Here is a 26,010-nt window from a genome sequence, read left to right as displayed (position 1 = left end):
GGTGATGTAAAAAGGAACATGCACATCCAAGATGGCCGTCTTCCACGAGACAAGTGCAACTGTCTTCTGCTAGTCAGGACCCATTCCTCCCAGAGTAGAGTAGTAAGAGACGAGATAGGACGAAAGCAAAGCGATCACTATTCAACACAAGTCAAGCAAACGCAACACTTTTCTGATAATGTTTCTAAGAGACTGAAATTAAGAGATGAATAAATTGTTCCTAATGTATTTACTTACGACATCTGAACAGTTTTTTAAATTTAAAAATCATCCCCACCGCAAGTTCTCAGCCTGTTTTGTCCGCAACAAGCTTGTGCATGACGTAGTGTAGCTGAATTTCATTGTGTGTGTGTGTGTGTGTGTGTGTGCATGTGTGTATAATAATGAGGAAGATGATGGACAGAGGAGCAGTGGCGCCACCCCGCTGGCTCAGTCAGTCAGCCGTAATGCATGATGGACTCCACGTAGTTCCCAGGGAAGAGGCCCGTGGTTGCCGCTCATCACGCCCTCGAACCAGCCGTCATCGTTCTTCTCTTGATGACGTAAATGATTTGCCCCCTCCTGGAAGGACAGCTCGTCTTCTTTGTCTCGTGTGTTATTCGTAAATAGCCACCACTGATGGGGAAAATGAAAAGAAAAAAACACAAGTCTGGTCATGTATTTATTTTAATTAAGTGTTACAGCACTGTAAATACTGTATATAGCACAATATATCCACAGTACATTGGTTATAGGCCAATATTAGGGACGATTTTCATTTAGCTTCCTAGTGAATATGTGATTATGTATGCCACTGATAAATTTAGTTATCAGAGCTTTTTTACACACTGCCCTTAGGTTATCGCCATTCTAAAACACTTGCTTTAAAATCCTGGGTAAAGGACTGTTCACACAAGTAATTTAGAATCGGGGTTAGCACCACTTGTGCCAGGTTCATGAAAATCCTACTCTGGAGCAGCAATTAGCATCGCTTTTTTTTTTTTTTTTTTTTGGAACGTTTTCATTTTCATTTCAGTTAAAGTTTTAGTCATTTTGATGTGTCAGTTTTATTTATTTTTTTGCTGTAAGTAGTATTTGTTTTTTATATGTCTATAAAGGTTTGTATTAATTTTTATTTCAGTTTTATTTTAGAACATCAAGATGTTGCCTTGACAGCTAGGCTAGCTGAAATACAAACTTTTTAATATTTAAGTTTATTTCAAGTTTTTATTTTAAGAAATGTTTTTTTTAGTGTCAGTTTTAGTCAACTATAACAACCCTAATGTATACATCTAATTTTTAAAAACACTAATAATGTAATAACTCTTTCTCTTTTTTCACCTTTGTTCATACTGTACATTATAATGTTGTGATGCCTAAATTTATTTTAAATTTTTTAAATTTTTTAAAACAACGTTGGATATTTTATGTAGTTTATATATATAAATTATTTACTTATTCAAATCGATATTCATATATGACTGATTTGAATTATTAGTGTTTTAGTTTATGTAGTTTTTATTTTTATTAAATTTTTTATTACATTTCTATAATATTTATCGGTTATATTGGCCACAATATAAAAATAATTATCAGCATTGGATACAATAAATTTAAGTTTAAAAACCCTATAATTCTTTTATAGATGGCCATTCCACTAAATAAGAAAAAAAATCATGCAAGTGGCATAATTATGATACAAAAGTCAAAATTATGAGATACTACTGAGATGACTTTTTGTCATAATTTCAATTTTGTTAAAAATCATCAGATAAAAAGAAATTTTTTAAAAAAAATCTCAATATTAAAACAAAATTAAAACATGTCTAATCAAGTTTTGTTTTACAATCTCACAAATTTGACTGTCAATTAAAACCTTTTCATAATTATGACTTTTGTCACAATTATGATTTATCAAAGCTTGATTTTCTTTTATGTAGCAAAAATGGGGCATCCATAGATTTTGGTTAAAAATGTATTCACTGTAAAAAATCTTCACGATTATACATGTTTTTTTTGTCATTTGAGCTAAACAAGTAACTGATAACATTGCTATTATTGATCAATAATTATGTTTAATCATTGCTGATTTGATATACATTTTGAAATGCAATAGTGAGCAACAGTGTTGGAGAGATATGGATCTTTCTCCATTCAGATCAGTAGGAGCTACCACATGCATGGCTTGTTTACCTACAATGAAAACAGCTGCTTTGCTAGATGCCCCAAACAAGTGTTTTTCTGTGCACTGGGAGAGAAGAAACGGCCAGAAATAAATGCCTAAAACAGAAACGTACCTTTCTCCAGGTAATTTCGAGGGGCCCATTGGCGGGTCGTTCTTCAGCGTAGGGGGTCACTGTACCTCCACACACCGCTGACTCTTCCTCTTCATCACCCTCCTCATCCTCATAGTCCGGTCTGGAGGAGGCGGGGGGGGGGCGGGGTTGCTTCCTCAAACTCCACCTCTTCTGCAGGAGGCGGGCGGTGGGGAGGAGCGTCTGAGGACTAAAGGGAGGAACAAAACAATCTCAGATATAAGCTATTTCTGGGGGAAACTGAGGAACTTCTGTTTGCTGATGTGTTGATAAGATAAATGACTCATGCTGGATGGTGAAGTGAAGGAGGAAAATGGGAGTTTTAAATTTAGAAAGGGTTAGAATAACCAACTGACCTCAAAAAACAGCAGTATTAAGCAATTTTTTTTGAAAAGGGATCTTCACTAAGGTCATGTTCAAAGCTAGTGTTTTTTCCACCACATTAATAAATTAAGACTTTTAACTCTTTCACTCTGAATTAAATGTTATGAGATGAAACAAACAAATGATTAGGCTGACTCTTATGTGCCAGTTCCATAGAATTACTCAAAAAGTTATCAGTAACTGAACCTTAAGTCATTACTTTGAGTCATGTCTGATTTGAAATGAACCAAGAAGTGGTTTATATACAGAACATAGGCTGTTAAACAGCAACAGCTAAACAAAACAATGGCTTTTTTTACATTTTCTGAAAATTATCCAGCATGTATGTGGCCTAACCACATGCGACATGGCACCACACAAAAAAGGTATCTTTTCCATATTAATCAGTGTTGTCCTAACCAGCCGTGTCAGGGGATTCTATTTTTGTAACGGTTTTTATTTCTGCAACGCTGCGGCTGGGAACAAGCAAACCACCAACTTTATGTCCAATGACAATCACAATTGCTGATTATGTGCTTTGTATAATCTTAAAAGGCTTTAATTAGATTTTTAACATAAATGTGCGTGGCTTAACCATAATGAAAGCAACAATGGATAATTGAGTTCAAATCTTGGGAAACAACAACGTTCTAACTGTAACCTCTGTGTGAACAAGTAAGTGTATTCCAAGACAAAGTCACTGAGTACGGTAAAGTGAACGGCTTATTTATTTTCAGAAATTTGATCATGTTTCTCATTTCATTGAGAGTACAAGCCTGCCCACACACTCTTCTGATTGGCTGTGATCTGTGATTGATTTTGTTGCATCTTGTAAACCATGTCAAGTCTGGAGTGGATAAACAAATGACTTCTGGCTGGAATCTTATCTCACTGCCTATCTGGTTAGGACAACACTGTTGGAAACTCCCAGCATGCATTAACACTATGTTTTAGTGGGTTACTAATGGATCCAATCAGATGTGAAAAAAACATGCAAAAAAGTCTGTGAAATACAATGAGACATTTCAATATATAAACACAAACATGCATGTTTAAAATAGCATGCAAAACCTGTTAAACATTAAAACATTCATTAATCCACCACATACACATTTGCATGGATGCCCATTTCTGTCATGAAAAGGTAATGTGACTTTAAACAATCCAGCGTTTTTTCTTGTAATTCCACATTTTACATCTCACAATTATGAATTTTACATTTCACAATTTGTTTCAACCATGAAATTAATACAAAAGGTAATTGCGACTTTTCAAATCACAATTTTCTTGCAGTTGTGAATTTATATATCACCATTTGGAGTGTTTTATACTTAGAATTGCAATAGGAAAAGTTTTCACAAAAAGTTTCACAATTTTCATCCTATGGCTTGATCAAATCAGAATTCAGAAAAAAGGACCAAATTGTAAGACACAAACTCAGAATTGAGAGAAAAACGATATGTCAGATTTGTGAATTAAAATTCTATTCTATTCTGCAGCAGAAACGGGCTTCCATACATTCGATATTATTTTCCCAAACCAATAACTTACTGGTCTCCTGAACCCGAGCCACAAAGCCCCATGAGCGGTAGCTGGGGGGGTGATCTGGAGAATAGAGGGGGGTGGAGGGGCCATAGGGGCTACCCACCCCAACAACAGCGGCAAATTTAGTTTCAAAGAGGAAAAAAAAATAAGGAAATGAGCAAAGGAGCAAAAATAAATTGAGTGTGGGTAAAACAAAAGGAATGAAAAGAGAGGAAGTTGACAAGAAAACAGAAGGAGATGGTAAGTTAAAAAAGAGAGAGAGAGCAATCAGATCAAGCCAGTAAGACTGAACCCACTACTGTTGTCAAAAGTACAGACTGAATTTAAAAAAAAAAAAAAAAAAAAAAAAAAAAAACACAAAAAAACAACACACAACCAAAAAAACAAAAAAACAAAAACACAAAAAAAAACAAAAACAACAACACAAAAAAAAAAAAAAAAAAAAAAAAAAAAAAACACAAAAAAAAAAAAAACAAAAAACAAAAAAAAAAAAAAAAAAAAAATGCGCTTCTGCGCGAGTACTTGGTAAAGAGCGTGAGGCAATGATCACTGTAGCTAATACTCGAAACTAAACTAAACTAAAAAAGAACTAAACTGTAGCGAATCACAGTCACATTTGTTGAGCACCCGAACACAACCGCCAATCAGCGGCATTTAAGAATCCGCTCATCAGTGCTCAAATCCTAGCAGGAAAATGGTCATTTTTAAAATTTCAGTACCAACTGGTATTAAAGTCATACTTTTGACACCACTAGATTGATTTAAATAACAAACAAGCTCCTTATCTAGTTGTTGTATTTATTTTCTACCATTATATGGACACTTGAGCATGTCTAGTGTGTCTACCTTGGTTTTGGTTGTAGTGTGGCCCTCCATTGAGCTGGTTTTGGATCATGTTTGGATTTGTGTTCTGAGGCATTTGTTGGGCTGTCCAGTAAACTGATGACGGCCGGCGATAGGGCAGGGAACCTCCCACTGAGGGCGTGGTTGTGCCGTGTCATTGGTCGGTTCATACTGTAAAAGTTGAAAGGACCGTTGCCTGGGAGACAAAGAGAAAAGTTAATTAAATTAAAAACCAATTCTGTCTGTTCTTTTTTGGACACACAGTACAGAATACACAATAGGCAGACCACAATACATAAAACAATATATGAAATGAACTGAAAACACAAGCTCTGACCAAACCCCCACTCTCTGCTACCTTCCTTCCCAAGCAGCATCCTAACTGAAATTAAACCTCATAATTAACTGATGTGGATCACACCACACAGAACAGCAGGTCTGCAAAAGTAGCATTCATGATAAATAGATGAGACACAAAACTAATGCTCACAGTTAGAAGTGGGATAGTTCACCAAAAATGAAAACTGTGTCATGAATTACTCACCCTCATGTTGTTCCAAACCTATATAACCTTTGTTTATTTTCGGAACACAAGATATTTTGATGAAATCCGAGAGCTTTCTGACCCTCCATAGACAGCAAGGGTATATATTGTTAAAGGCCCAGAAAGGTAGTAAGCACATTGTTAAAATAGTCCATGTTTTATCAGTAGGACTCAGTGGTTCAACTGTAAATTTTATGAAGCTGGCATGAATACTTTTTGTATGCAAAAGAAAACAATGGTGTAAGAACGATGTAGAAATGTTTGATTTCTCTTATGTATCGTCTGTATATTTGGGTTCAAATAATAGGTTAGGGCAAAAATTGCAAGTCATTCTCTCTGTCGAAATCTTCAGACATGTTCACACAAAACTTTTATGTACAGTGTGCGTCTTCCTCCAAGGCACAGGTGCATCCAGGTTCTTCTTGTAGCTTCATAAAATAAGGTTGAACCACTGATGTCACTGGACTATTTTTTAACAATGTTCCTTACACCTAAACCTTTCTGGGCCTTGAACATGGGTTTGCTGTCCTAGAACTCTCAACATAAACCCTTGACATAAAAAATTATGCTTTTAAATACTATCTATGGTAGACAGCTCACTAGTTTTGGGACAGAGCTATAAAGAAAAACATGACCCTCAAACCAATCAGTCCATGTAAATATGTTGGCCCATACCTAAAAATCACAAACTTAAAATTTGTTATGAAGCATCTCATCATAAAAAGAAAGACCCCAAAGTAATCCCTAAGAAGCACAAACAGAAAGTAGAGATGGACCAAATGATGTGATGGAGACCAACGCCACAGGGAATGTAATCCAACCAAGAACTGGAGCACGGATGCACAAGCGAGGCCAAGACAAACCAAGCCATGCAGGTGAAGCCTGGGTGAGGTGGAGGAGGGATGAATCACTGGAAATGTCGAGTCAATCACGTGATGACTCGGTGCAGGATGTCACTTAAAGATGGACGAGTGTGGAGATGGACTTGAGAGAGGGGGTGAGGGGACTCACCTTGAGCGGGGGTGCTAGTTGCAGCAGGAGGGTTGGTGTTTGGTGCAAACGGGGGAGGTTGGGGGTGCAAGCTGTGGGAGGTGGTGAATTTCAGGAGGGCCCTCTGCTGGCAGAGCAGGGGTCGGGGCAGGGGCGGGGGGGCCACTGGCTCTGGGTGGGAGGTGGCGGAGTGGTACGGGAGGTGCCGGAATAGTCTTTTGTAAACGCTCGGAGGGTGTTTGGGAGGGTTGGGAGGGGCAGGTGCTGTTTTACCTGCAGCCCCGCGCACCATACAGAGACAGGAAGCCCAGGGGGAGAGGAAGAGAACAAGAGTGACAGAACAACAGGAAAGAAAGGTCAAAAGGAGAAAAAGGTCCACAGGGAGTAGGGATAGAGTGCAGCGAGTAAAAAGAGAAGAAATAAAGAGGCAGTGAACACAAAGAGAAGTTATCATCGCTAAAAGTGGGACAGAGATTAGCTTTCAATAAAGTAACAAACAATACTTCCTTCAGAACCTTGCGACAGTTTTCTCAGATTCGTTTACTAAAGCTGCGTTCATCCTGCCATGTCATAATTACCATATTTCCCGAGATGAACAACACAGTACATTCTACTCAATAGCTGAATAATGTGTTTCTTCTATGGCAACAACTATCTACAACAAAGCCCTCACACATGCTCCATAACTCGTAATTACAACTTGTTAACTCAAATGTCCTGCATAGCTACAACTTGGACCAGTGACGCTGTACAAACTGACCGCCGTTGGTTAATTTAGTTGCTAACTCAGAGTCCGACAATGAAAACTTTGAGTAAAATTGTCTTGTGTTGTCATCTCAGAATGTACGCAATTACAACATGGCATGAAGGCAGCATAATAGTACAGGACTCTCACCGGGAAAATGCGGTGGGCGGGGCAGGGGTTGGCACGGCGAATGGTCACTGCCCAACGCTTTCCACTCCCACTGTTCTCTCTGCTGCTACTGCGACTGATGCTGGGGACTGCTGGATGACTGTCCGCCGCTGCTGCCACTGCCTGACACCACACAAAAAACACATTGTGCAAAATAAGGTCAATCTGCATTTTCCGGTTTTACTTCCCTGACTTGATGCATTTCTGAGGGCAAACAGGATAGGGAACTAGGTGGAAAAAAAATGTAGGTGGGACTTAATTTTGTCCTCAAATGCAGATGTTGACCAGAAAGACAAGCCAGACTGAATATTAGGGCTATAAAAACAGTTTGGTTTACATTATTCAATAGACCATTACCAGAAAAGAATAGTCATTTTAAAGGACCAGAATGTTATTACATTTGTTTAAAGAATGAAATACATTCACAATAGAGTGGGCATTAACAAGGTAACTAGCTGTAAAATAACCTCACATTCAGCCTTTCACAATTCATTTTGTCCCTTACCAAAAAAAAAAAAAAAAATCATTTTAGCACATTGTCAAAACTTAATTGACCAGGCCAATTACGGAATCAATACTTGGGTATTTTCAGATTATCGTCTGATAACTACAGATGAAATAATTTAATCAGCCTGGTTTATATTTGGGCCAACTCCATAATACCAAGAGATGACTAACAGGTACTAAAGGCATTTTCAGATTGACTAGTGCGGAATGGAAATGATTAAGTGGCCATGAGGCATAACCTCATATTCGACCATTTTCAGATCGTTAATAATACTAATGCAGACTGAATTTAAAAGCCTGTTCAATATTTCTGACAATATGTGGCCATTATCAGATTATCAGCTAATACCAAGCATAAGAAGTACTTCCAGATTAGATCAGATGACATTCATGCCCACTTAGCCAAATAACAGAAATGATTCCATCTCTTTCAGTTATAAAATCTAACAGCCTTGTCAATTACATAATGTACATTCTGTTATTTAAAGCTTTTTATGAGAATTTAATTTAAACAATTTTGCTTTGGTTTAACCATTAAGTCAAAACCTACTGATTTTTTCGAAATGTACCACAATCACTCCCACTTGAATTATCAAACTGCATCTCCAATTCCTGCTTACTGGAGTGTAAATTTTACCCTACTTTTCAACCGTTGAGGGTCGAAAACAGCTAAAAAAAAAAACGTGCTGGTGCTTAATATTTCTTTGGAATCTGTGATACCCTTTTTCGAATTCTTTGGATAAAGTTCAATGCCAAGGGTTGAAACGAAAATCTTTGTACCCTTTTGAATGTTTATTGAACAGTAGTGTATTAAGTGTGAAGAGGTCAGATTGCAAAAGAATCTAAGTGCCGTCTGAACTATTTGTTCTAAAATGAGCAGTTGTTCCTCAGGCTCCTATGTTTTATGTAGGTTATTTTTCGTTAATGGCAACCAACTAACCCTGTTCATTGATACTAAAGTAAAATACTGAACCAACACACAGGAGCACTGAGAAAAATTCTCTATTTAGAAAAAGAGTTCAGACGGCACTTAGAGTCTTTCTTTTTGCATCTGAACTCTTCATGGATAGAATCAACAAAGACAAGATATTTTCCTACACATTTCAAATGGTCCATGAACCGAAGACAATTGTGGGAGAGAATCTGAGGAAGAGGAAGAAGACCACGTGTTTCTTTACGGCAGTGATTGATGTGCTTCTCTGTTTGTTCCTGAGTCTCTCTCAAAATCCGACGCGCCTGAGAATGCAAACCGCAACGCGATGGATGAACGCGCTACGGGTGAGGATAGACGAAATCGCAAAAGGACGGTGAAGTGAAAGAGCAGGAAAGCGCTTTCCTTTAAGTAGGCTATGGCTTTTCTAAACCCAAAAAGAGATCCAAGCAAAACGAGATAGAACGCAAAGGAGACGAAAAGAGAAAGTTAGCGGAGGGACTGTTCTTTGGCCGAGAGTCCCAACGCGCGACAGAACCCACACAAAGACCAGCTTTAAAACAACAGCACAACAGCGACAGGAAGGACAAGACGAGGACCAGGACAAGAGGATGTGGGAAAGAGTGAGAATAGGGAAAGTGTTAGGACCTTTTTTCCTTTTCAAAGTTCATTATTTTAAGCCTGTGTCCAGGGGATACGACTGCGTCGTGTGGATGGGTGTGTTTGTGTGTGATGTGTGTGTGTGTGTGAGTACCTGTAAGTACGGGTCCTGATTAACGGATGCAGTTCTAGCTGGGCTCTGTAGGGGTGGTGCTGGTTTCGTGTTGGACTCCTGCACATAGTCGCTAGGGATGACAGGTGGACGCACAGGCTCGAGTCAGCCCCGTAGTGGGGAGTGCCGCCGCCGCAGGGGGGGCGGGTTCACATTTTAATATCCACTAAGTGGTGGAGTCCAAACATCATTGATGACAGACCCCTAATACTTACATACTGGGAGATCTTTGCGTCACATCTTGTGTAAAAATCCATTGAGAACATCACAATAGTACCGTAAAGCAAACCCTCATGAGTCAAGCATCTAATTTATAGTTATTTGTAGATCTGCATAGCAATTATGGTGGGCAGTATAACCAAGATAGATCAAATTATGGGTCATTTAATGTCTGGATCTATAAATAATATCAATATATTTTAACAGTGTATGAACAATACAGTTATTTTTATTTTCAATTCAAACAAAATAGTAATAGATTTAAATAATAAATAGTCACCTGACAATGCCTTAAGATAATTTTACAAATTAAAAATACTTAATTAGAAATAGACCAAAAATTTGTTTGACTAATACTTTTTACACTTTTCTACTTTCTTTCAGTTGTAATCAATGTCACACCACTGTGCATTCAACACTCAAGTGAGAGTGTTTGTAGCATTCATGAGATCTGAAAAATTTATCTAAAAAAATGTTACACAAAGAAAAAAATATTATTATTTAAACATTGCTATTTGTTATTGATAACATTTTCCTAAATGCAATTTTCTATTGTATAGTTAATAAAAAAAAACATTTTTACTATTATTAAGATTATATAAAATTGCTGTATTACATTAAATTACAAAAGCAGAATTAATAAGATACTTATTATATATAAAAAAAATCTGTACTGTATTGGTCATATAAAAAGCAATACTGGTTAATCTTCAGCTTCATCTAATTGGATTTTCTCTTTTTTATTTAGATGGATGCAAACCAAAAGATACAATTATAACAAATATGTGTTTGATCAAAATTCAGTTTTTTGTAAACAAAATAAGAAATAGTTAGTATATATATATATATATATATATATATATATATATATATATATATATATATATATATATTATAAACTTACATTTTGGTGAGTAAAGCCACATTCACCAAATGTTGTTAAATAACTGATATACATACACCTGCGTACAGCACACAACAGTGTATAATAAATGACATAATGTAGTCTACAGTCTAAAATAGAAATTGTTTAGCAAATGTAAACAAATGTTAACTGTACTTGGTTACAATCTTAACTTGTTTGGGACAAAGCCACTCTGCATTTTTTACATTACTGCATGTTTCTTCAACTATGCTACTCAGGGTAATAATGTAACTTTATGTAGTATATTTACCACAGCTACAGGAACACTCTACCATCGATGGCATTCTTACCGTCGTATAGTATTTATTGTCATACTGCGGCCCTTGCCTAGCAGGAAGCTGTCATGTGTCGTTTAGATATTTAAAGGAGCCTGTTGTGCTGTATTGCAGAAGGTTGTCTGAACTTCTTGTGGTTGGCCGCTGTGTTGCCATGGTGACAGTTGGGGGTTGGGGTCCGTGGACATGGGGTATGAGCGGGAAGAACACAGTTGAGGCTTTAACAACATCAGCTGCAAAAACTCAATGACATAAAATAATAACAAACACATCGCAAACACAACATGATAGTTTTTGCTCTCCACAGTGACCTGCAGTGCAGAAAAAGGGCACAAAGACTGTGAAACACACCGATCCAGTGTGATTAAGTGTGTCAGTACCTGAACAGAGAACAAGCCATAAACTGTTTAGAGTACAATACACACAGTTCGTAGATGTGTGCAAGCGTGGCTGGCAGGAATTGAGATTGCCACAAGAGATGGAGAGAAGCGACAGAAGAGAATTTTCTTTTCAACCACCAGATCAACACATGTGCACAATAATATCTCCAATTTAAAGGGTTCATTTCATGCATTTGTATTATATTATTTCACTCCTGGATGTCCATTTAGAATGCAAGTTGCTTTCTGAACTGAAATATGATACAAAAGCAATTTAGATCAGGGCCAAAATGTTCTTAGACCTGAAGCCTGAACGCACGCCTTTTTGTTTTCGTTTGATTCAGTAGTCAATATGGACTTCATGCACAAGAAAACATTTTCAGTTATGTGTGATATTATAGTTATAGTCATGATTAATTTATTTGGTTAGAGAAAGTGAGGTCTGTGCTATTTCATGCATTCCAAGTTATTTTACACTGTTAAAGAGCGGATTCTCTCATGCTAAATATGGCAAAATTTCAAAAACATTATTTGGATCGTGATGATTTATATTTCTGTGCCAAATGATTAGATTTGCCACACTTTGTAAGTTTAAAAAAAAAATAAAATTCCAAGTTTTTTCCAACAACATCGTCTGCAGCCAAGCACAGGACTTGCTCGAAGAAGGTCTCCAAAGAAGTTTGATTTTGGTCAGAGGGAAAGATAACCTTACTCAGCTTCCTAAAGAACAGCATTACGCGAACAGTGGATGCAGTTTGTTTTTCCGTAAGTGGCAAAGGGTTTCAAGTAAGTGTGTTTATATATTGTTCCCTACGCCTTAGTGATGAATGTTTTCGGGTGATGAATGTTTTTTATAAACAAAGCCGAAGTCTCTACACTGGATTTGCACATTGTTTGATACTGAAAGATGGTGAGTGGGCTCAGCGATAAAAGATCCATGAGGTGCGAGTTGATTCGGAACCAGGAAGAAATTAAGTAAAAGCTACAGCAAATTTCTCTGTTTTTTGTATAGGCAATCCAGTGCTAAGTACTCAGCTTAATTTCTTGCCTCCGCCCACAGCCATCGCCTCCAGGAACACAGCTGTTTTCATTGAGGATTGTAAAGGTGTATCTTTCTTTTTAGAAATATGATTAAACTAAATACACTCCCTAAAAAATATGCATGATATTCTGTTTTACAAAATTGTTTAGGGACAATAATGTCCATTGTCGGTGAAATCACATTGCATCCATGTCTGGCGTTTAGGACACTGTGTTCATATCAACAAGTGATCTTTGTGGAATGTGCCATAAGTATTGAGTTCTGAAAGTTACAGAATGTTTTCATAGTACAATGAGCTCTATTAATCTAGGAAAGATCAAGGAAAGTTTTATTTCATCAAGGATATGACCCCCTTTAAAAACCACCTCTCTGTTCTCTATAAAAATCAAAAACCTCCCAAACATTCTGTACAGAAAAACAGTTTGACAAACATAAGCTTTTTTTATTTTAATATTAATGTACCGCAGTGAGCTTCACCTCCAGTCCAGATGGCAGTCTGACAGGAGATATTTCTTTATCAAAACTTCATCTGTACACAGCTATGAAGTTTAGGGTCTTGAAAATATATATGTTACTGGCATTTCCTAACAAATTATTACTTTCATAAGCGCCATCAAGACTAAAGAGTTAAAAATCAAATTACTGTGCAAATGTGCACCAATCCCACTCCCCAGGGGTTCCAGCACTGACGGGGAGGATTTCGTGTTTTCTGGGTAGGAAGCATTTTTTGTCGCGTGGGAGCTATGCCAGCTTTCATATTCTGGGCGCTGACACCAGAGGCGAAGTATAAAATATCATTATTCTGAGTCAGAACAAATGTAAAGTCACTGACATTGGACGCGCACAAAAAAAAAACACGATCGAAGCAAAACCAGACTGAATCCTTACCTTAAACCTTAGTAAGCCACTGCACTCAGAAATGAAGGCAATAAGAAAGGTGAGAAGAGAAAAGATGCAAAAGCCGTTAGTGCAAAAACACACAGAGCAGCTACTGCTTAGTTGGAAGTAGGCAGAGTCCATATGATCCAAAGCAAAAATACATTCATATAAATTAGTAATGCACAGTATTTTGGCAATATTACTATTATTAAAAAGATGCAAAAGTATTTTGTGTTTTATGGTATTGTGTAGACTGATATAGCAAAGCAATGCTAAACCAAACTTTTTAAGTCATTTAAAACAGGACAAAAGTTATTCACAGGCAGCCATGATTAATTTAACAAGGCAAGCGTGTACAACAAATGGAAATAAAGTGAGTAGCATTGGGCTGGACATGTGATCTTAACATGGCTGCCCCCAAATCAGAAAAGAAAAAAAATTACTTATTTATATGTAGATTTACTTAATTTTGCATTTTAGCAAAAACATATTTTTTTTAATAAATACTAACTCCTTTATGTAACACATAAAATTATAGCTCTTGAAGAAGATATTTGGAAGCAAAATAATATCAAGGACTTAGTTTATTCCATTTATTTTGAGCTTTTTTTGTACACCAAACTATTTTAGTATACCTCCCAACAATGTTTTTTTTTTTTTTTTTTTTTTGTTTTTTTTTACAAGTGTACCCAGTATTGAAATCACTTAAGCCTCTGAAGTGTGTGGTCAAACCTACTGTTTTTTTCTGCTAAATTTTCATAGTCAAAACAGTCATTTGGGAATTTCATGTGATGGAAAAAACTTTTTCCCATGCAAGGTTCAGTATTGGTTTAGTCCACACACAAATTTTGTTGACCATTAGAAAACTTCTTAGTTTGATAAGTGACTTCTGTGTGTATATATCATACATCATTACACCTATTGACAATGGACCTTTTTTGTCCACGAAATGTTGCTAGCATTGATCACGCATAAAGTAATACTATTTTAATAGTATTGGCTGGGTCGGTCAAATTTGTTGACCATTAGAAAACTGCTTTGGCTCTGATAGTGACTTCTGTGTGTGCTCTCATATCATACATCATTACACCATTGACAATGGACCTTTTTGTCCAATTTAAATAAGCTGCTAACTTGATCACACCTTAAGTAATACTATTTAATACCACTTATAATTACACTTATTCAGTGCTCTTACAAATGTGCAAAGTAAACTACACAAACACAAACACACAGACTGTTTTCAAATTTACCCACGCCATGCGCCCAAGTCATCCAGCATACTGTAGTCAATGGCTTATGGATGTACGCATAGGCCTCTCTGGGCATAGGATTGGCTGGTGCAATGATCTTATGTGTGCGGAAGTGTTCTTATTGGTGGTGAGGATGCCACCGGGCTTCTGGCCACCTTCTCTTTTTTATGGATGTCCACCGTCTGTGAGGAATGATGATATGTGATTCGAAGGAAGTAGAAACGTACAGAAACACATCAAAATACAGGTCTGAAAGTCAAGACGAGCCTAAAGTAGGACATGAATCGCAAGCAGTCTGTAGAAGAGAATTCAACCATAAAATATAAAAATCTAATTTCATTAATATAAAAGTAAGCTTATGCGTGTCAAAGTTTAGTACTCAATGTTGCTGATTTGGAGTTAACGTTTTTACTTTAAGTATGAACAATATTAATAGTGATGCTTGCCTTAGAAATTTAAGTGAAAAGAAGCAAGAATTGCAAATGTACAAAGCGTATCCACATTATTAGATGACTGTTATAGCGGCAAAAAGCACCTGTGAGATGTGATTGATGGATCGACTCCCATGCGGCGTAGCTGAGAGACCTGTATATCCAGCATCTGAAGCACATTGTTGTGAGAGTGTTTGATCAGATATCTACGCTTGGCCAAAGACTGAAGTAGTGTAGCTTTGGTTTCTTCTAGAGCTCTGTGCTTATCTGGAGGACTAGACGGGGAGAAGGAAAAGGAGAGAGAGTGTGTGTTAATCTCAGCACAGAAGGATGAATAGAGGTGAAAGAGAACATGATATTGACTCGCGGCCTAATTTGTGTTCCCTCATTTACACTTCCCCTTTAGGAGTGTGCTTATACGCATCATCTACTATAATATTATTGTTTTAACAGTGTGTGAGCTGACATTTTTGAGTATGCCTTGAGAATGCATGCTTGCATTTGGTTATGTAACCTATTAGAACGCCCCCAAAATTCAAACTATGTGACGAAAAAGCCCAGCTTCGCTGTCTTTATCTATAATATATGATATAGTTAAGCAATATCACGTAAGCATGAGTGCTGTTTTCCCAATATCAGCTCTTCATTGCAAAGCTGACTGATTTTATCCAACAGCTGAATATTGAACAAACTTAAAGGGATTAAGCCCTCCCTAAATTTAGAAGTCTGATGTTGATCCAAACCTATATATGACTTTTTCTTAGTGTTGAACACAAAAGAAGATATTCCCAGCGAATGCTGGTAATTAAATAGGTTGGTAGTTCCCCCATTGACTTCCATAGTTTTTCCTTCCTTACTATGGAATTCAATGGGGACCAACAAAAATCTTTAAAACATCTTTGTCTTCAACATAAGAAAGAGACTTATACAGGTTTGAAAGGACATGAGAGTGAGTAAATGACATTTATTTTTTATTTTTGGGTAGGGCTGGACAATAATTCAATATCAATATGTATCGCAATATGATTTTGTTCAATAACGGTGATATGATTTTTAAACATTTCCGATATTTTTTTTGATATACATTACCAGTGTTTCGCGACATACATTGATTTATTTGTAGTATTTGACTTCGTTGAATAAACATGAGCACTCGCAGGTTTCAAAAAATCAAAATGTCCGCAGCTGGTGTTTTTATATGAATGTATCTCTGAAGGGAACAGAAATTTGTCTTCAGAAAAGTTTCGGATTCCATTTTTATTTTTATCTGATAAAGAAGCGCTCACGAAAGTGAGCTGCTTTGATTACAGCCATTATTGGGGAAACTGCTGTTTCTGCCGCTCTTAAAGCGCCTCCTGCTGGCAGACAATCAGTTTGCATTTTCAATTTTTTTTTCTTTGTCCTGGCTGAAGCACATTTGTTTCAATCTATAAGAATAATTTGTACCATACACTACCAGTCAAAGTCTTTAACAGAAAGATTTTTTTTTTAAAGAAATCTCTTCTGCTCACCAAGCATGTATTTATTTGATCCAAAGTACAGAAAAAAAACAGTAAAATTTTGAAATATTTTTACTATTTAAAATCAACAGCTTCATATTATAATACACTTTTAAAATGTAATTCATTCCTGTAATATCAAAGCTGAATTTTCAGCATCATTACTCCATTCTTCAGTGTCATGTGATCCTTCAGAAATCATTCTGATATCTCTGATTTACTTGATTATCAATATTTAAAAACAGTTGAGTACATTTTTTTCCCTGGGATTCTTTGATGAAAGATACACTATTATACACTATACACATTATACACTTTCATACATTCAAAAAGCTTGGAGTCAAAGTATCATTTTTTTGTTTGGGGGAAGGTTATAGAAATTAATGCTTTTATTTGTAAGGATGCTTTAAATTGATCAAAAGTTATGATAAAAACATTTATAAATGTTACAAAAGATTTCTATTTCTGATAAATGTTGTTCTTTTGAACTCTTTCTATTTATCAAAGAAACCCGGAAAAAGTCTTCATGCTTATTTTCAGCTTAATAAATAAATGTTTCTCTTGAGCAGCAAATCCGAATATCAGAATGATTTCCAGAAGGATCATGTGACTGGTGTAATGATGCTAAAAATTGAGCTTTTGGTGAAATCACAGGGAATAAATTACATTTTAAAATATTTCCAAATAGAAAAGTTATTTTTGCATAGTAAAGCTATTTCAAAAATGTTACTGTTTTTGATGTATTTTGGATCAAATAAATGCAGGCTTGGTGAGCAGAAGAGAATTCTTAAAAAACATTAAAAATCTTACTGTTCAAAAATTTTTGACTGGTCTGTTAGCCTATTGTTTGAGTTAAAGATATTAATAATTAATAAGGTGAGTCTGAGATGTTGGTCTTTCTGACAGTGATTTCAAAATTCTTTTGCTCAGAGGAAGGCTAAATACAAAATGTAAAAAGGTAAACATTACTTTATTTGTCCTTGTTTTTTGTTTTAGTTTTTTGTTTTTTTTTCAAAAAAAAAAATTAAATGCGTTATAGGAAGAGGTTTCATAGACTTGGCAAACTGATATTTCATATAGGTTTGTAGGTACAGAGAGTACAGACTTATGTTGTGGGTGCTCTTGGCAGTTTTTATGAGGGATTTTTTTTTTTTTTTTAATAATGTTCATATTGAAATAAAATTTATATCATCATATGTCGAGAGCTAAATTAAGAAGTATTTTGTGATATAAATTTTGGCCATATCGCCCAGCCCTATTTTTTGGGTGAAATATTGTTTAATATTAGGTGATATAGATTTTAGCTCTCGACCGATTATCGATTGTAGCCGATTATCGCTACCGATATTAAGCATTTTATTGTTATCGGCATCGACCATTTTCAAAACAGTTGCCGATAAAAACCATTTTTATTTTGAAATGCGCGATCTGGCACTGAATCCAGCCACTAGATCAGAGCGCGACGGCTCTGTAGCTAGACTAAGCCCCCCGCCCCATGAATCCTCACCTGATTTGTTGGGAGTCCGCGAGGCCTGGCCAATCAATGCGGCTGGCGGCTGGACTGTGTCATCTCCACATCGATAGCACAGGAGCTGCTTCCGAGAAGTGATCAATCATCGCACATCAATAAAGTTATCTCACCGAAGAAGGTAAAGAGAATGCGAGTAAGCGTTCCTGAAGTTTGCAATGAAATCTACCACACTGAAGTTGCAAAACACCTAAATATAATGGATTTATGGATGACAAGCCCGTTCAGTTGTTGATATACCGTGAATTCCCGGGTCAATGTCCGGTCATTGCGGTGATAATAACTATGGACGGATCATCATCAGTGCTGAGATAATTGAAACTGAAACCTACTTCTCTCACCATTCGGTAACTTAGCGCTTTTGTGTGAATAGATTATCAACACAAATGAATTCACACTCCGACGCCTGCTCGCGGGGTTTTTTGTGTTGTTCACATAGCTTCACTGAACAGCGCCCGTTCCGTTAGGGCTCTTAGTCAAAAAAAATGCGCATGGTTTGGAGACTATATTGCTTTTATCTCTAACATGATTTCGCAAAATGATTTATCATACAGATTCAGAATTGCCATTATGCAAGTGCGAAGAGCTGAAAGTGGCATCAAGCCGACTCTGGCGGCCTGGGCGCGCCTTGAAGCCCCTATTCCTGATTTGGTTATCTCCCGCGTCACGCTCTCATTTGACTAATAACCAGGGGGAATTTGCCGGTCTATGCATCCCTGCCTCTGCTTTGAATAACTTTTATCCCGGTGGGGATAAAAACATCATCTGGAAGCCGGCTCTGACGCCCAGATCTGAATCAAATGATTGGCGATGTAGCGATCGATTGAAGCGCATGTCGAAACAGTGAATCATTTTTGCTGGCCATAATGGTTTAACTGATTCGAGTTTCAAAAAGCTCCACGTTGTGTTCTTTTGCTTTCGCTTTGTCTATATAATTTGTTGTTTTGAATAACCGTGGACATTAAATCATTACAAATTAATAGGCCTAACGTGGGCTTACAATATTTTTTTATTAAACTGAGATCATACTAAATACAATTTCCGTGCGTATTAAAACATTTCATAAAATTTTTTCCTAAATACAATTTCAATACCTTAAAAAACATTTCCCATTTCATTTTTCAAATGCATCACCCTGTTATTTTACAAATCGCGACCCTGCTAATAACGAATTGTCAATAATCTCACATTGCCGCGTTTCTGGATGGCCGGCTGTCCTGTATAACTTCCTAGTTTGTATCAGCCCGTGATAGAACAGTCTAAAAAAAAAAAAAACTTACTATTACAATAATGGGTTGTGTGTGATTTTAATGCAATTCTGGGTTGCAAATGGAAATGCTAAATATAACACACACACATACATATATATATATATATTAGATTACATTTATTTTCCATTATTTGTTCATTTGTTGCTGTTTAGAATTTGCTTTAAGTTTTACTTAGTTTACAGAGTGCTGCTGATGGATGCTCCCCAGCACTTTTTTATGTTTGTTGTTATTATTAATATTAATGTTGTTATTATATGTAGACAGTTCTCAAATTAAAAGATGTGCTGTGCACAATAATTTAAAGGGAGTCTTTGTCAGGGCCTTTTTATTCTTAATTTTGACTTAAATTTTCATTTTACACTAGACACATGTCGGTTCAAAATATGGGTTATCGGTCTCCCTTGATCTGTAATAATCCCGATTATCGGCATCGACCCCTGAAAAAATGCATGTCGATTCGATCCCTAATAGATTTTACACACAATATTGTCTTTTCATCGTAGAAAACATCAGTTTCAAAATAAGCCAGAGAGAAGAACTGTTTGTATGTCTCCTCAAGTCCCAGCGAATCTGTTTTTTTTTTTAATTAAACTAGTGAGTCAATGATTCAATGACCAATTCATAAATGCTTAATTTTGTTCCTGAATGAAATTGAATCAGTCATTTGAACAAATCTGTTAAATAAGCTAACTAAATGGCTTCGCTTAAGACAGTGACTTACCATCACTTACTTCAGGTTTTAGTTACATGCTTAAAAGAACTAGATATATTTCATCTCAAAAATAAATAAAAAATAAACAATTCAATATTCACTGAAAAAAACTACTAAGGAACCAACACAAAAATACACTCCAAAAAAATTATTATATATATATATATATATATATATATATATATATATATATATATATATATATATATATATATATATATATAATGTGTGATAATGATATATATATATATATATATATATATATATAGTATATATATATATATACACATTCCAGAAAAATTTTGATATTTCTTTTTTTTGTCAATATCACACAACCATACTCCCCTTCATGATTAATTTCCCAATACATGTACAAGCAAAACAGGCCATGCAGTAAATCCAATCAGAGCAAAAGCACTGGAGCGGAAAAACGCCTGGAGTCACTGGCTGCCTACAACCATCATTCATTCCCTTCCGATTGTATCCATGGTGATGCTGGGGTTCAAATATATGGGGAAGGCCAGTGATGAACGGAACAGTGAGTGAGGAGGGGGGAGGAGGGTAGTGTGTGAGAGAAAACACACCTGATAGCATTCAAAACACATGAAAAGCCAAAGAAAACTCATATCAAAACCAACTAAAACAGTAATTCCCAAAACACTCAGCTGGCTGAGTGTAGCAGACTCCATACTGACCATTAATTATAGTTCACCTATAGGTCAACCCCTCATGTTGCTCCAATTTATTTTGTTTGCTTCAGTGAAATACGAAAGTAGAACGTATCTGAATGTCTGAGCTGCTCTTTTGCTCATTTAACAACAGTATATGATGATTATTACATGCGGCCAGAGTCAAGTTTCAAAAAACATCTTAAATGTGTTCCACTTGGTTTGTACATGCGGCTATATTTCAAGTCTTCAACTGCCATAATTACCCAGCTTCATGTAAGCACTGGCCTCAAAATGGCTGGTTGTTATGTAGGGATAATGTAACACCCAGCTAGTTGTTCTGCCAGAATAAACCCCAACAGGGGGGTCTTGATCAGCCTGAAGGGGTTTATTCTGCGCAGCTCAACCGGCTGATGTACATTATCCTGCGTATTAAGCACGGCTACTTTGCCACATAAGTAAATAATTCGACGTGAAATATTGATTTGAGTTTAAATATTTGAACGCATAGAAGCTTCCATGAACTAAACAGACATATCTAAGGGAAACGGTGCAGTCAAACCACGATTACACAACATTCACCACAAAATAATTAAAGGCAATTAAAAATAATTAAGACGAAAACGTTTAAAACCTTAACAGTATGTTAGTTCTCTTATAATCCATTGCAGCGTACAAAACAATCGAAGCAAAATGGCGGTAGCTGGGTTTGTATGGAGAGAGAGCGAAGTCTCAAGTGGATACCAGGATGACATAATTAAACAATTGTACACCATTTCTTTGAATTGAGTTTTTAATATTTTATTAGCTTAACAACAACGGAAAGTTCAAGCCAAAACAAAATTAGTTCAGCAAGAGTTACACGAGGCAAGCAGCTACAACACCGGATGAGCTCTGTGATTATGCAGGGATGAACATGACCTCCCTCGAAATGACACTAATCAGAATCTAACAGTATTCCCAGAGCAGCATGTCAATAAAATACTGATACTAAAGATAATGACACACAATTACCACATAATAATGAATATGTAGTACCTCTTCAAATGCTAATTTTATAGAATAAGGATTTTAGATGTAATGTGGACCGATTTATAATGCGAATAAGGAGGCAGAATTGAAGGGTGGTTTGGAGTCAAATGAGATATTAGGTATGTACCTTTCTATCACAGATATGATGACATTATACTGACTCCAACGCACCCTGCTTTTCTTCTTGGTGGTCAATCTAAGTCAACACAAGCAAACGAGATTTGTGAGCTCCAGCTCAGACATTTTCTAGGGAATCAACTGTTTACTTTTTTTTTTCTTTGTGCCAAACTGCTATCCCAGGCTTTCGATAGACTTGGAATGCTCAAAAGCCTTCTAGTTCTACTTTCATGATAGTTTTATCTATATCCATTTTCAAAATATGGATATTATTTAGGCCATTTGTCAGGTACTAGCTGAAGAAAGACAATCATGCAGGGTTTAAATGGTCAAGATGAGGTGATAAAACTATAGGAGAACAGTCATTGCACTGCTCAGCGAGATAAAAACCTTTCTTTTGTCATTGACAACTTTGAGGAAAAACATCAGACCCCATTTTATTCAAACACACCAGAAACCAAAACACACACACACTTTTCTACTCTATGACAGTGCAAAATAATGTGATAATAAGGCTATCTATTAACATGGCCTTCCCAACAACAATGTAACAAATGTGTGTCTTAGGCTTATTTACTCCAAAAAAACATCATGACATGCACTAACATATCTGTACTGCAATATGTAAATGAACTGAGGAAGAGGAAAATATTGGGTTACATACTAAACTAAAACCAGACCACATGTTAGCAAAGACTCATAATCAACCCGAGCTACAAGCTGCCTATGGAAAGAAATCCACGCCTGGTGCACATGAAGCTATTACGGTATTTCTGGAACCTATTGTAACAAGCACATAACGTGAGGAGGGCCACTATGGTCAGCTCACAACCAGCAGACTTTATTTAAGACAGATACTGATAACAAAAAAACTCTCTGTGTGGCTCTGCACATGATTCATGAGGGCCTGAATCAGGGTACAAATATGAACTTGAGACCCCACTGAGTCAAATCACAAAACAACACCACTGCTTTGAGCATGCTCGTAAACTGTTGAGCTCTCATTCTTAAAACACTCCTCAACCGCGTTGATTGTTGTGTAATTACAGGCCGGCAAACGCTAGTCAGCATGCACATATTATCAGTGAAACGCATCACGACTCAAAAGTTTACTGACCATCAGCATCCACAGAGAACAAACTCATATCCAGTGACATCCAGTCACTGATCTGCCGGGGCCCATGTGACATGCTCTGTATTTTTGGAGCAATAAATGTCAAGAGTTTTGATTTCTGATGCATGACAACACACTGGGAACAGGAAGTGGCAGATCCTCATACACCCCCTTCTGTGGATCCCCCAGGAATGCTGAAAATAACATGCATTTAGTCATCTCAGTTTGTTCGATTCCAGAAGCACTCACAGATTCCAGAGTGAATCATCAAACTCATGTGTTAGCAGGGGGAAACTCAATGTCAGTGAACAGAAGAGGTACAACCTATCATAGCTCTTGAATAGTAGCTGTGGTATTTGTGTAATACCATAGTAAGCAAGCACTGCTTTACATGGTTAGACCAACATATAGCCTAACTAACAAACAAACGGTATTTGCAGACAACTACCATATTTGTCATAAATAATAAGCAGATGCAACAGTTAATCGTTTAAATCATAGTAAAATCTCGCGATTTCGAAAACGCAAATGATTAAACGCGATGGCACCAAAAATACTAAAACAGAAAACTATCACTTATACACGTATTCCTCCTAGACCATAAACTAATCCACCAAACAACACCCTAATAATGATCCATATAGTAGAGAAACACTAACATTAATAGGATAACTACACTACAAAAGCAGATTTATCAACAATAACACAGTCCCTATAAGCCCCCAGCCATTTAGCAGCGGAAGCTAACTTCACAAACACTGCCGCTGCTTTGATTAAAAGATCTTCACAAACCAATATTACTCATTAACCAACACACAACCACTTTACATCATCGCACTTTCCTGTTTTAATGAAGCATATAAAACGGAATACATTCCTTACTTGATGTAAAACATCAAATAAACAGTCCTTTTTGATGTTATCATATTGAGGTTTACATTGGTTCCCGCTTCGTTCGTCTAGCGCGTTTAGACTCTAACGTTACTAGCTCGCCGTTTGAGGCTCCATTTAATGTTACACAAAACCACACTGAAACATATGCAACAGACCAATTATAAAGTGTGTTAATTGTGTTGCAATTCGTGCATAGAAACTAGTATGAATTAAAAAGCAATAATAATCATGCCGTGGAATTAAATTCCGCTCGCCGGCCTTGTCACTACCCGACAACACAAGCAGTCGGATCCATTTATCCCGCTCCGTGTCATTGCCATTTTGTCTCTTCTCTGGGCGTGTCCTCGGAAATTTTTTGGTTTTGTAATGTTCACCTGAATGTAGTTGCTCTCGCAGTACTTCGCGACTCTCTCAAGGTTGGGGTCCGTAGCGTGTCCAGCAGAGCTCTTCGAACCGCAGGAATCTCCATTCTTACAACCGCAGCATCTGCATCTGTCCGCCATCTTCACATCTTATGGAGGCCTGCGGGAGTAACACACCACCATCACACTCCCCTCTCCCTCACTGATGCCCTCAAGAGGAAAAACCCACCACATTAACCCCCTCTCTCTCACTCTGTTTCAACTAGTTCACAATCTCTTTTTTCCCCCGTCCTCCTTCCTCCCAAATGTGTTCGACGTGTCTGTCACTCTTTTTCTGTATCTCTGTAATGCTCTATTCAACAGAATGGTTTCATTATTGGCGCCAAGATATGGAAGGAGGATGAATGAATGCCTAGATAGAGAGATAGTTAGATAGTAAGATAGATCGATGAGATTAGGATCGCTAGAATAGCTAGATAGATAGATAGATAGATGCACACTTACTCACCTTGTCTTTGAATAGTATATAAAACGAAACTTCCGTTTAAAGATTAGGAGATCAACCGGTATCCCCTGTTATATACAATTGTATTGGCTCTTCAAAGGGACGCATGCCGTGTAACCCAAAGGATCCAGTTTTTTAACTAAACCGGAATCAGTTCTAACGACATTGCCTTGAATACGTATCAAATTGCTGGCCTGCCCCACACATTAGAAGCGCCAATGGCCATGCATACTTTCCCAATCGGCACTTCAGGTACATTAACTGGTGAGTCCTTCAGTTCTCTTGCTGTACTGTGATGCGCCATGGGAGTCCTCTTTGGGTGTGGGCCACCCGCTCATACCCGGCCTCAACCACCTGCCCTTCCACTCTGTGCCGTTTGCAATCAACCTGCGCACCAGCGTGCTGAAATCAAAGCAACTGCGGCCACCGTATATGCAACCTCTACCCAGAAGGAATAGACAGCCGGGACAGCATCGGGGCAGCTTTGTGCCCTCTTTTGTCCTTGCCTGTTTCTTTCCCAGCCTCGTTTCCCCCAATCCTGCCCATCTGGTTCCCCTTCTTCCTATATCCCCCTTTTTATTGTGCCCACACCAGTCCTCGTCCCCCCAGGTCTTCCTCTCTGTTTCCGTCGTGGTTCTCAATCCGCGTGGCCAGAGCCCACTAGGGGGCCATAGCCCCCTTTCACCGGGGCTGTATGCTGGCTTCAACTCCTTTTCACTTAACGGGATCCTCCCAACCCCCCCACATGAACAAATTTTGTCCTTCATGCTGCGTACACTCCGTGTTGTTTTTTTTTTTTTTTTTTTTCCCCCTCTGCTCTTCCCACAGTGTCAGTTCCGTCTCCGGCCCCGGACTTTCCGGATCTTTTGGTTGAGAACATGGCGGTCCTGTGACTCCCCCTTATACTGCCCCCCCGTAACTACCCGTGTCCCGGTCCCCCAAAAGGGTCCTCCCGTCGGTCGTCAGAATCCCCCATCTGCTAATCCGCAGTGGCCACCTGGGTTATCTGCCGGCGACGGGCCTTTTCTTTCTGTCATCCGTGCCCCAAGATGCACTGTTTCTTCTTTCTTCTCTTCGTGCTGACTTTAGCCTTTGATTTGAACCTCCCACCCCCATTGTGATCCCGCTCGGCCGCCCCTACGCTCGTCTTCCGTGTGCTATGGCGCGACCCAGCGGGCCTGTTGCCAAAGGAATTCTTGCCA

General features: G+C 37.6%; 1 pseudogene; it reads right to left on the bottom strand.

Moving 5' to 3' along the window:
* Positions 1-437: 437 nt before the first annotated feature.
* LOC122144250 lies at positions 438-24,410 on the bottom strand (annotated as a pseudogene).
* Positions 24,411-26,010: the final 1,600 nt, after the last annotated feature.

The sequence above is a fragment of the Cyprinus carpio genome, unplaced genomic scaffold (genome assembly GCF_018340385.1).
Source record: "Cyprinus carpio isolate SPL01 unplaced genomic scaffold, ASM1834038v1 S000006625, whole genome shotgun sequence".
NCBI classification, from domain to species: Eukaryota; Metazoa; Chordata; class Actinopteri; order Cypriniformes; family Cyprinidae; genus Cyprinus; species Cyprinus carpio.
Note: the sequence above shows the minus strand (reverse complement) of the source record. Positions and strands in the feature narration are given on the sequence as shown.